Genomic DNA, 12,856 nt, shown 5'->3' on the forward strand with positions numbered 1-12,856 from the left:
TTGGTAATTAGTATTCTGAAAAACAGAAATATAGCCCAAAGCGTTCAGCCTCACTGCTCTGTGAAGTGCTCTGCCACAGTTCTGGGCAAACAGCATCCTGATGCCTGACACCCCTATGGCTCCAGGGCCTGTGTATAACGCTTCAGCTCAATCCAGAACCTTTGGGAAACTAGGAAAGGAACCAGCAAGTGATGCTAAAGGGTGGCACACAGGACTGCAGTTCACGTCACAGGGTGAGTTAAGACTCTTTGGAGAACTGAAAAACTTTGAATTCATTGAATCCACAAGACATCTGGAAGACAGGAAAACCTGCTACAAAAAGACAGGAGTCTTCCTGACCTGCTTTAACAAGACAGGCTGGAGAACTGGGTGGAGATGAACTGTATGGTGTTCAGAGGAGGCAAGCATAGAATCCATGCACAGGGAGAAATAACTGCACTGTTTTTATACCAAAAAACAACTTTCATATTGTTCTCCCCACCTACAGACTGTCAGCAACTGTTATCCACATACTGAGTAAAAACTTAGATATTGAGCCTAATGACTTTCTCGATCAACAGCGTTAGAAATAAAAAAAATGTTTGCAAATTAAATGTAGATCTCCTTTGTCTCTCATTTGCCATTACCATAACAATGAGCTTCTTTTTTCTCTTTACTAAAAAACCTTGTACCTCTTTAAGTTACAGGGCAAAATCCTGTAAATCCTTGTCAAACACACAAAAAAGTCATGCATTTAGCTTTACCAGATCCAGGACTTCAAATTTGGGCCACAAATTCAGAAGCAAAGCTGGTTAAGGAAATTCTTCCTGCCAACAGATCTTTTAAGCAACATATTGCATGACACATCTGGCTTAATCTGGGTAAGTTCTCACGTGTATTGCTGAATTATTTCTGATTATACAAACTCAGTCATTTAGCTTTAGAAAACGTGCATCTCTTCCCTATGAACAAGTTCCCTTCCCTCTTGCCAAAAGTCGTCAGTGTGAAGATGAAAGCAGGTACATGAAAGCTGCAGCACTGTTGATCTCCTTTCTTCCACCTTTTCCCAATACAACAATGCTACAGCTCCAGATTTCATTTTCAAGAACACTCCTTTCTCAAAACATCAAACGCTTGTTTGTACATGTTACCAGCTGAAAAAGCAATTAGAAATCGTTCAGTAGTAGCTGTGATCATATGCACAATTACATTACATAAAAATGATGAAAGTTTTGTTCAGGAAGTTAGCAAATATGTATGGATTTATCCAATATGCTCTCTGGACAACATCATGCATCTCAGCACGTAATTCCAGAAGCAAAATCATTGACTGGGTTTTGGAAGTCTGTGTCTAAGCCAAAGGATGAGATGAAATGCAGCAGGTATCCCATTATTTTTGCCTTTGCACATTAGGAATCCCCCCAGTGATGCAAAATACAATAATGCTGTGCTTTGCTAGGCAAAACCTGATCTAAATCAAAACAACGGGGGCTCATTTAACGCAGGCTGCAGTTCCATTAATTCAATGAAAACACACCTAAGGATTAATCTAGGGAAAAGACTTTTTATCTAAAAACTTAGATACTGCAGTCACTGCCAGTGACTGACCTTGACGCAAACATCATTTGATTCTAAGTCAGACATCCTCTTTTTGAGCAAGCGGCTCCTTTTCTCTTTTAGCAGCATATGCCTTTCCAAACAATTCTTCATGCCACCTCTCACTAGCACTGTTATTTTCTGTCTGCTTTTGATTTTCAAATGATAGAAATATAACTATTCTATCGATAACCACCTTAATGCTCTCTTGTTCAAAAAACAATATAAAACAAAAGCACTCATAAATATCCCTTTAATATTTCCATGTTTCTCCTTAATTTGAGCTTCTATGTCACCTACTGCCACTCAACCATTTGCTTATTGATATTTCTGTGCTCCATCTAATCCTACTCTGTTACTCCTGATAAATTTATCACTAAAATGTTATTTTACATCAGAACATCTTTCTTTTTCAGCATGTTCTCACAGTGCTGTATCCAATTTGGCACCACAAAATACATAATAGTTTCTAAATTAGATATAAACTATGAAAATGCTGTAACAACTGAGAACTTCAAATCATGACTTCAGAAATAAAAACATCAGAACTGACTCTCAGCTGGAATTCAATTTAATTGAGCTTACTTTAGAACCAGGGTGTTTAAAACAAAAGTCTTACCAGGATTAACAAGCACTAACTCAGCTTACAGTTTCATCATTTGGTTTAAATTGCTTGGAAAGGCACAGAACGTTGCTAAATTAAACAAGTTATTGAAAAGAAAAAATCAATCTGCATTCTATGAAAATGGTTATTTTTATTTAGTCATGATACAGCAGCTGTTCAAAGATAAGACAGACCTGGCTTAGAAAGCACAAAGTCTGAGTAAACATTACACAATTTCTTTCACAGATCTTTCTTGCTATGGGCTACTATATTTTTATCTTGAAGTCTCTGTAGAAATCCACAAGCAAGTTTGCCCAGCAACCAAGTGTCCTGAAATGCCAGGTTAACTCCTGAACAGAATGTCTACCTGAAAAACCAAGTAGCATATTCAGAAAAAGGCTACCACTTCCCATGCCAAAGTGAAGATTTGTTCTTCTTTCACTCTTATCCAAGTCTGCTCAAAAGCCTCACTTAGGAAAATGTTTTCAACATAAAAGTAAGTCTTCATTTATCCCTTCCCATTTATACTAATGGTGCTTATGCACTTAGAGGAGAGGTTAGATGCCTTTCAAAATCTTCATTTCACCCATTTAAAAAAAATAAATAAATAAAGTTGTCTTATTCCTCTCTATCCCCCGCAATCATTTTCACGTCCCTTATTTGTTCCTGTTCCATTCTGATTTCATCTACCTTTTGTACAATTCAAATCATATGGAGATATGGAGAATTCCTGGAAATTCCTGTGCCAGTACATTTCAAGAATACATTTTCCATTGTGGCATCTCACCAGTGGCTGGTGTTGGTAGTTTATGTTATGGCTGAGCAGTATATATCGATAACTACTGAGCAGTCATTTTCAGATCGTTGGAAACCCCCAGAGTTGATGATTCCCATCCTCTTGCTATCTTTGCCCATGGTCACTGAAAAACTACTTGAACTGTTTCCTCTCCTAAGACACTGAGTAGCCCTGAGCCAGACTCTTCTCAGAGGTTCACAACAGTAGTTCGATAGGCCATGGACAAGTTAGAACACATGAAATTCTTATTATAACTAAGAATTCTTTTTCTTTACCAAAAGATGGTTAAATATTGAAACAGTTTGCCCAGATTGGTTGTAGAATCCATTCTGGTAGCTATTCAAGACTAGAGTGGACACAATATATCAATTCTTAGGTGGATTTCAGGAGATGCCTTCAACCTAAATTACTGTGGCATTCTTCTATTCCAGTGACTTGATTAGCAAGTTTCTCCAGACTGGTGAACAATACCATCCAAGTCTCTGTTTCTCTTGCTGGTAACTTTTAATTTTGCCACTCCCTTTCCTGAAACCACTAACAATAAATAATTAAGAACACACAAATCATTATTTTATTAAATCTACTTGCAGCCAATAGTCATGTGCTGGCTTGTTCAGAATGAAGGGATGGGCATCATCCACTGTTCCATATGCTGCCCTCTCTGATGTAACTGTGGTCATTTCCATTCTGGGAAATATATTAAATCTATTCCCACACTCAGCAACACAGAATTTGCTAATTCTAACAGTTCAATATTGGTCTTCATTGTTTTGACTATAAGCCCAACCTAATCCTGACCCCCCTTCTTGATACAAGAAGTCCAAGTCTTCTTTAGTTGTTAATTTACAGTTGCTGCTGTCATACGTAAGATGCTCCATTCCTTTTGCAAGATTTAAGCCACTTGGGTAACTTCATTTTTTTCTTCTGTTTCCTGCCTTTGACAACAAAACTGTGTCTTCCATTTGCTGTAGGCTTTTTGTCAAAATCCAAATGTCCAGTTTAGATGTGCTCATTCATTCAGTGGCAAGAATACATAGCTAATGGTGATAACTGTAGAAAAAACAGCTTTCTGTAGGTTTTGCTCTGTCAAACTATGATTGTATCTGTTGTAGCTTCCATGGAATCCTACGTATATGTATAGCGTGTTTTCTGTTTCTCAAAGTAGTAGCTTTAGCTTGGAAGCTGTAGAATACGCTCTTTCATGGTCTACAGTCACAGAAGAAGGCTTCAGATACAGTGCTCAGCAGGAGCTGACATTTGCCATGTTGTGGAAGGATGTACAGGTGTACCTGACATCTATGCAGAGGAAGCAGAAGAACTTCTGCAGTGAAATTTTGCATCCCAGGGCAGCGTTGGTCTCTGCAGATCAGGGACATGGCTGGCAACAGATGACTCCATCCTGCACACTGCTGATCAAGACCAATGCATCCATTTCCCTTGGAGCATCTCACGATGACATCTGTCTTACCAGCCACTCTCTCTGTATATCATGCAGTTTTCTCTGCAATTTTGGACGCTGCAATCCTTTCTAGTTGAGATGCCAGAAGAGCCATTGGAACATTTGTCTGCTGGTGAGTTTGATCAATGTCAATAGCCCTAGAGCAGTCTTAGGCTGATGGCAATGTGTCTTTTCAAAGCTTGGAAATAAATCCCTCTGTCCTTCTTCCACCAGTTTAAGTTTGACCTCATGAATATTTCTGTTGACACATCGCTGCACATATACCTGGGCTTGTTTAGAACTCCTTTATGTAAACAGGTCATTCTCGCAGATTACAAAACACGTGTAGCTGTGCTCCACTGTGGTTTCTGCCAGTAGCCCTGTGTAAGGGTTCTGTCGCAGTGCTGCTGTCACTGTGCTTCAGAGTGAGATTGCATCCTCTGCCAGCTCCATCTGGGCTACAGCCACATGCAGGCACTGGCCCTGCATCCCACTGTCAGCCCTGTGGTAGCCCAGCAGCAGCAAGTGCTGTAAGGTCATCAGCACAGCCCCAGATGGTGCGCTCACCAGAAACCACATCCAAGCTCCCTGGTTAGCACCTCCTGCATCACTGTGTTGCTCTGAACACAGCAGAAAGCAATGAGACCCAGATCAGCTCTTAGCAAGAGAGAAAGGCTTTCCTCAGGGCAGCTCTGCCCATGCAGGAGCCAATGGGTCTGACTTGCCAAGAAAGGCTTAAGGAACTGGAGATGCAGAGCTTGTTCCAGGGATTACCTGGAGGACAAAATAGTACTACGCGTGTGTTTGAAGTGTGGCAAGTATTTGCCCCACTGTTCTGCCCCCACACATGCAAATTGCTTGTAGGTCCAAAGCCTGAGCCCAGCAGCAGTGCTTCAGGTGCACCTCTCTGCTTCTTTGTGTTGCTTCATCTACTTCCTCTCTTATTTGCATGTTCCCAAGCAAGGTAAGCAAGAGAAAGGAATGCAAAGGAATGGCCATCAGTTTCATACTGTTATGCAGGTTCCCTATTTTCAGTTCTGAGGTCGGGTTCTATCTGTTGTTGTTTCTTTTTTTCTTTTTTTTTCAAAAAACAACAGAAAAACTTGTATCTGTTACAGTTTCCATGAAAATAAATAGACGGCATTGCTTTCAGAGCAACCTACATACAATCTACTTCTAATAGCACAGGGGCTATTAAATACAGAAATCTCTCATATAGAGGAATAATTGGGTTCAGCCATCATTCCCCTATACATGACAACTACTACAACATGGCTGTTTTGCACATCATTATGCAGTTGTGAGTCAGTCATATTCAAGGAATATAAAACTACACATTCAATTTGCAGTATTTCGTTTTGTGATGCAATGTCTGAACACAAGTGCTTACTGAGAAATGATGAACAGACTAACAGCCAGACATCTGCACTCCGTAACATAAATAATTCAACTCCCATTTGCTTGTGAGAACTGTTGAGGATCCACACCTTTTAGCTGCAAATGTTTAACTCTATCAGCTGTCAGGTGCATGTCTCCCCTCAACAAACTGTAGGATAAAACCTTAAATTATTTCTCCTCAATTCATCACATTTAGCCAATGGAGAAACCTGTAGTCTCTTAACCGTAAAATAAATTGACAATTACCCACCTTAGTTTGAAGTAGTGGGCAACGTAGAAGAAGATTTCTTCTTCTCTCAGCTCTCTATGAGCATACTGTCAACAATGGGAAGAGCCGGCCCTCACTCTGCACTCTGCCATAATGCAAACCTGAATCGAGCCCTTCAGTATTTTACTGCTTTGTTCCAATCTGCTAATTTCACATTCACTTGTTCCCAATTCTTGCAAGTCCTGAAAGCATACATTTTTTAACATCTGAAATACAGCTGTTTGAAGTCATGCTGCCAAAATAGATGCTCATATTTTTAACTCGAGGCAAAAGGATCATTTTAGCATTTTAAAAGTAAAGCAAGTACAAGACAGACAACATTTTGCATGCAAGACAATGTAGAAGGCATGCACTTTGAAAATGCAGGTGGACTTTTATGCCTTCCAGTGCAATGCCAGTGGTAGTTCCAGATGTGGGGAAACTACCACTCCCGTCCCCCACTCCACCAAGCAAACACTGCAATAAAACACCACCAGAGGAAGCCTGGAGCAAGCTGGCACCATTGGGGAGCTTGGAAGTCAGCCAGTCAAATTACGGCCTGGGCTTTTTGGAGCTCTGTCTGAAATCAAAGCTGTTCTCCCTTTTCATAGGAAAGCCACAGGAAATGGATGAATGGGAGAGGGTAAATGGTGGGTATAGCCTTCATTACACGTGCAGAAGGGTATAAATTACAATCCCTTGAGTACACAGGGGTGAAGCAAGGTTCACAATACTGTATTATATTAAGCCACATTATGAAAATGACTGTTTATGTTGATTCATTAATGTTTGTACAGGGCTGTGAACAAGCAAAGTGCTAAGTATCAGCACAAGCATCTACAATGTCTCTCCACTTTGATGTGTTCACAAGCATTGTAACAAAATAAAATACATTTTCATCATAATAATTATTGCCCACAGAAGACAGTGGTTTAGCATATTGTCTCTTCATATCATTGCTGACCACTGAAAACAAATAAGAAATGGATATCATCAGCAGATACTGTTATGCTGAGCTATTTATTTGTTCCAAAGGACAAAGTGTCTGCCATCATAAACAAACTGACAAATTCAACCTGCAAAACCTAGCACATTTGGAGCTGCACAGCTAAGTAGGTGCTGTGCTGTTAAAATATCTTCAGCCATTTTAAGGCGCCTTATAGTGTACAGCTGGTGACAGAGAGGTTATTTATCATTTCCTTCCTTCTTTCCTTCCTTCTTTCCTTCCTTCTTTCCTTCCTTCTTTCCTTCCTTCTTTCTTTCTTTCTTTCCTTCCTTCCTTCCTTCCTTCCTTCCTTCCTTCCTTCCTTCCTATTTATTTGATTAAAAGACCATAACTGCAAACCTGATCTCAACACAAGGTTTTAGGGAGACGTGCTGAGATACGTTGTCTCCAGTATGTACTCTAGCATCTCAGAAAGTAAGCTGTGTTTGAACAGCAGCCAGAACATTCAATGATGACAAAAAAATACATATCCTCAGCTCCGTCAAATGGAAGAGGAAAAGGAAGTGCCATTACAACCAAGTCTCTCCTGAATCACCATGACAGGTTATTTTCTCCAGTCCAGCTCTCAGCTGACCAATATCTATCTATTTTTTGGATCAAAGCAAATTCTGTAACAACTTTCATGATGCCTAATGCAAACGTCTCTGCCTACAATACCTGAAGACTGAGTAGCTGCATCCCTTTACCTGTCCTAGAAGCAAAGTCTACCTTGCTTTGTCTGTACTGCTCACCACGTGCTCTAACCAGTGGCAGCCAGTGTGATTCCTCCACTGACTGGGATGCTTGGTCCCAAAGCATCCACTGAAACAGGAGCACAAGGGCCAGGCAGGCTTCCCCTCTGCATCTCAGCCACAGCCTTTTGAAGGAGCACAGGCAACTGATAAAGTTTAGGCTGGTTAATAACAGAAATACTAGAAGAGTGGTGTTGGGACCAGTCTCAATATCTATATTAATGACATTGGAAACAAACAAACAAACAAACAAAGTATAAAAGCAAACAAATTTCCCCAAGTCTAAATGATTGGAGGCCTTGTCAATACCAGGAAGACTGGAGTCTCACACAGAAAAAGCTGGATGATTGGGAGGGCTAATAGAAATGGGATGAAATTTAATAGCAGTGTGCAAGGTCATAAGCTTTGGAACTAATAACGAGACTTTTGTTATATCTATGAAGCTGTCATCTGGATGGGCTATATAGAAGGCAGTACATTTGTGGAATACAGGATGTCTGCATGTCATCAGTGTGACACAGCCATGAAAGGAATAAACCCATCAGGTGATGTATTCTCAGAAGAGCAAAGGAAGATTATTTTCCATGGTGAAGGCCCCTGGAAGCTCCTGCTCTGAAACTGTATGCACAGTACCAGCCACATTCTATAGTAAGTCTTTCAAATGAAAATGAGGACAAAAATAGGCTTCAAAAATTATCAGAATTCCTATTAGTCCAAACTAAACCACCTCACCTTTAACTTAGCAACACCGGGACAGGAAGGATCACATTGTTATCTGAACATAGGTGGACTGAACATAGAAGGTCCACAGCATAACAGGAGAAGTACCCTTTTTTAAGAGTCGCATTGTTTTAGATGGGGCTTATAAGGTGAATAGAATGACTATAATCAGTGAGAGTAAATGTGATGAAACAGGGTCAGATTTACAGTGAGAAAATAACACTACAAATTAGCATCAGATTATTATCCAGTTTTTTTGTCTGCAGCAAATATCCATCACAAACAAATCTCCTTAGCATTTCTGAAGAGCAGTAGCAACTTTTTCCCCTCTGTTTTTTGAAAAAGTGAAATAGCTTCCTGAGTCACATACTAACACTGTAATGGCATATTGCTCCAACACCCGAAGGTACTGCTGACAGCTCATCTCATGCTGTGCCCCACATAAGCTTTCTGCAACACAGGAAATCAGATGTGCCCATTCTGCTTTTCTCCAGCTGCATCCTCTCTGCTGACTACTATTATTTTTGTAATTTATAAAACAGTATGGTGTATTCCTCCATGTCTGTGCTGCCTGTCACACTTCTCCAGCCTACAAATAATGCAATGTGCCACCTAGAAGAAATACATCATTCACACTGCTCTTTCTGCCTTGATACCATGGTAGATAAATCCCTTCCCATTACAAGAGAGCAAAAGATGTAAAGCAATCCTGCCCTTAGCCTTGCAACACAGCAATTGCTGAAGGACTGTTCCTCACATTCAGAGAGAGGAAGCGTGTGAAATACAAATCACGCAGTCAAAATCCTCAACCCCGTGGAAGCCAAAACCAGCAACAAGTAGTGGAGGCTTAACAAGTGATATAATGAGGTAGTAGCAATTATTTTAGAGAAAGAGTTAAAGCAAGAGAATGAAAAGTAGAGTAGAAGAAGTGAACATTCCTCATTTCAAGTCCTGTAAGCATCAAAGACACACATGACTCCTCAGAGGTCTCCTCATGTCTTACTTTCAGGATGCTGGAAAGACCTCATTAACGGGTGCTAAGGGAAGTGGAAATTTATTCCATCATTTTCCATGACAAGAACCTTGCACTTCAGAAGAAGCTGCCTAAGAAGGATAGCTGGATGGCTCAGAGCTCAAGCACAGCCCAGCACGCACGGCTTGTAGAAAGGATAGAAAATTGAAATTCAAAGAACAGAAGATCAAGGCCTTTCCTCACAGGAGCGTGCCATCAGTCCACAGAATATCAAATAGCGAAGGTGTTTCTGGAGAGAGCTGTTTTGCTGCCGAAAAATTTAATCATAAGTTTGGTAAACACTTAAACAAAAACAGCATTCTAATTTCTTCAGAAAATACCAAAGCTGAAATGCTTATTTCATTCTAAACCAGAATATCATCAAATTGTCATTTTACAAGACTTGGACTTAAGCTGGAACAACACAAGTTTTCCAAATGTGCAGGTTTCCTGAGGAAGAATAATTCTCATTTCCAGTCAGCTCCCTCAGGCAGCACCAAAAGAAACACCTCAATTTGGTCTCTACTGTCAAAACAGTGCACTGACTAGAAATCAGTATTTTCCTGTCAAGACTCAAATTATACATGGGTGAGACCAACCAACACCTTGCATTCTCCCCACACCTAAGGTTTTTTGTATTTTCTTTACGTGGGCTCGTAGCTTTTCTTCTGTCTTTGATTTTGTATAACAAAATACAGTCACTGAGCAATTCTTCTGCTGCACGTTAACAGGACACTCTTATTTTGCAGCCTAGAAATGAAATCTTAAAATCCAGGTGCTACCTGCTAAGGCTCGGATATAAATGAACAAAAGAACATTCACAGAACATAACCCACAAGCAGGAACAATTTCTCTTAACACCGTATCTACTACTTACAATCCCCTTCACCTTTGTAGCTTAATCTAGTTCACAATTTAAGCAATCAAATCTTTGATTTCTCTTGTTCCCTCCAACAAAGCAACAAAGGTCTGTCTTTTTTACCTATTGTAGGAGAATCACTTAAAAATTCCAAATTCCTTAAACATATATAAGATATCTTAAAAAAAAAAAAAAAGAAAGAAATAGTGCAAAAGAAACTATTTCCCCAAGTCTTTAAGGTTTCCATATTAAAACTGGTCTTTGACAATGACTGTGCATTAGAAAAATGAAATTGTTGCCAACATGAACAGCACACTTAGATCACAATATGAATTAATGAGCTTGCTTTTCATCTTCATCTCCCCGTTCCTCAGTGCTTTACTTCTGCTCCCAAATAAATGAGCATGTTCCTAATAAAGTGCTTGAAAGGAAGGCTGGGAAATTTAATAATAAAAAGCTCTCTGAAATTAAGTTTCTGGCACTGCTTTAAAAAAGAAAATGTTATTACTTGGTCCTTTGCTTTTCCCCAAAGCAAATTTCAGTCCTTTGAGGGCAGCACAAATATAAAGCAGATAATTTACAAACCTTTTATTCGGCAATTTGCCTGGTCCAAATAAGCAACTATAACAGAAATTGCCGACTGAGTATTTTAAAGATTCTGGTATAGGAAGTGAAACTGCATTTTGCAGGAGAAGGTCAGAAAGTCTCTGTCTAAACTACCAAATACTAGAATTTCAATAGGGAACAAATTGTTGAACATGTTAATTTTCAGAGGAAATAAAAGAGAGCATTAAGAACTGAAAATCCAACCATAATTGTTGGACTTGTTCATATAATAAGTTTCCTAATCTCAGTTCCTTTGCACTTGCTGTATTGAAGGTGACAAACGGTAAAATACTATGAGTTTGCATTATTCAAGTCCAGAAACGTGAAAGGTTATTTTGCTATGTGAAGCCAGCCTTTGCCTCTGCCCAAGTCTTATCAAAAAGAGCCATCAAAATACTCTTGAGAAAAAAAAAATAATAAAAAAGGGGAAAGAAAAAAAAAGAAAAAAAGAAGAAAAAAAGACAACTAAATTGTGAACATTTCATTAGAAAAAAACAGCAAGGTTAATTCTCTAGTTCTGCAAAAGTATGTAGACTGTTTCTTACATAGCTCTCAACAGAGCGTGGAAGTTACGCTCTATTGAATTCTCCAGGATTTTTTCTGTTGCAATCGTTGGGTCAGGATTGCACTGTAATGCGATAAAGGATTCTGTAAAACATCTATCAACAGAACTACAGTTTATATCTTCATGTTCTTGCTTGTAATTAATAGTCTTCCCATTTCACATCATCATAAATACATATCATTTCTGCAAGATTCGTATTTTATTCCTTAATTACTTCCTGTGACTATTTGGAACTATTTTATACTCACCACAAAAACAAGAAACAATTTCCTGCTCTGTCCCCTTACACTTCCCACTCCTCAGATAAATGGTCAGTTCTGCTACCCAAGTCAAAGAAAATACAAAGATGAAGTGTGTGAGAAAGAAACTTCCTGTGTTAAATACAGGATTTTAAGCTGTTTTGTTTTCAGTGATGTCATAAAACATCCTTAGAGAATGGATGGTTTTTATTTCAGATTACTTTCACACTTCACGTGCTTTAGGTCAACCTGAAACATGCCTACTCCTCTCTTCTGAAACACTGCCATTTGCAGCAATGCAGATCAGCTGATTTCAATGTTTGCATTATATCCTGTCCTCTTCGTCTCCATTGGCTACAACTATCCTCTTCTAAAATACATCATGATACTACAGAAAAATACACAGAAAAGATGTATTTGATAAATTAAAAACAAAAACCCAAACCAAACACATACAGACAGGTGCCCCCAGTTCAGAGATATTCAGAACTGGGGCTTTGCTTTGTTACAGTCTACATCACATGGATCCAAAAGGTTTCAAATACTTGGAAACTGGCCTTTGACTGCAATAAAGCCCTCCAAACACATGCTCTGGTCTGTTATGTTCAAGGTACATGAGTGCTGCTGCACTTCACTAATTCTGATCTTTTACTTTAAGGCTCCATAGTCAACAACCCAACACATTCAACAAGCAAAGAGTTTCCCAACCAGAAGCTAAGAAACAGGATGTCACCTCCAATATGTACAAATAAGTGCAATAGAATAACAAGCTGAAATCACACAGCTGCATGTAGAAAAGTACAAATGGATGACAACAGGCATCTATGTGAGTTAACATCATTCTCAAGATTCTTCTTCCACCAAATCAAGTCAAAAACTCCTACAACAAATGACGGTGAGTCCTCTGAACTTTAAAGCCATTTGTCTTTTTGGCTTTTCTTTCAGTAGCAGTCCTCCATAATACTGAAGGATGGTTGCAGGATGTATGAAGAGTCAGTGGAACCAGATGATTGTCTAAGCAGCAGCTGACACAGAGCTGGCTTCAGCTGTCACTCCTGCT

At 39.4% G+C, this 12,856-nt stretch overlaps 1 protein-coding gene across 5 annotated transcripts in view; it reads right to left on the bottom strand.

The window, feature by feature from the left end:
- SMYD3 (SET and MYND domain containing 3) overlaps positions 1–12,856 on the bottom strand; it is a 362,105-nt gene that overhangs the window by 192,282 nt on the left and 156,967 nt on the right. The window contains exon 1 of one of the 5 annotated variants that reach the window (XM_072331273.1): positions 6,062–6,152. The exons of the other annotated variants lie outside the window; for them this stretch is intronic. The gene's annotated coding sequence lies outside the window, so the exon portion shown is untranslated. Of the gene's footprint in view, positions 1–6,061; positions 6,153–12,856 lie in introns of those variants that run through there. 5 annotated transcript variants of the gene reach the window in all.

This window comes from Excalfactoria chinensis, chromosome 3, assembly GCF_039878825.1.
Source record: "Excalfactoria chinensis isolate bCotChi1 chromosome 3, bCotChi1.hap2, whole genome shotgun sequence".
Taxonomy (NCBI): Eukaryota; Metazoa; Chordata; class Aves; order Galliformes; family Phasianidae; genus Excalfactoria; species Excalfactoria chinensis.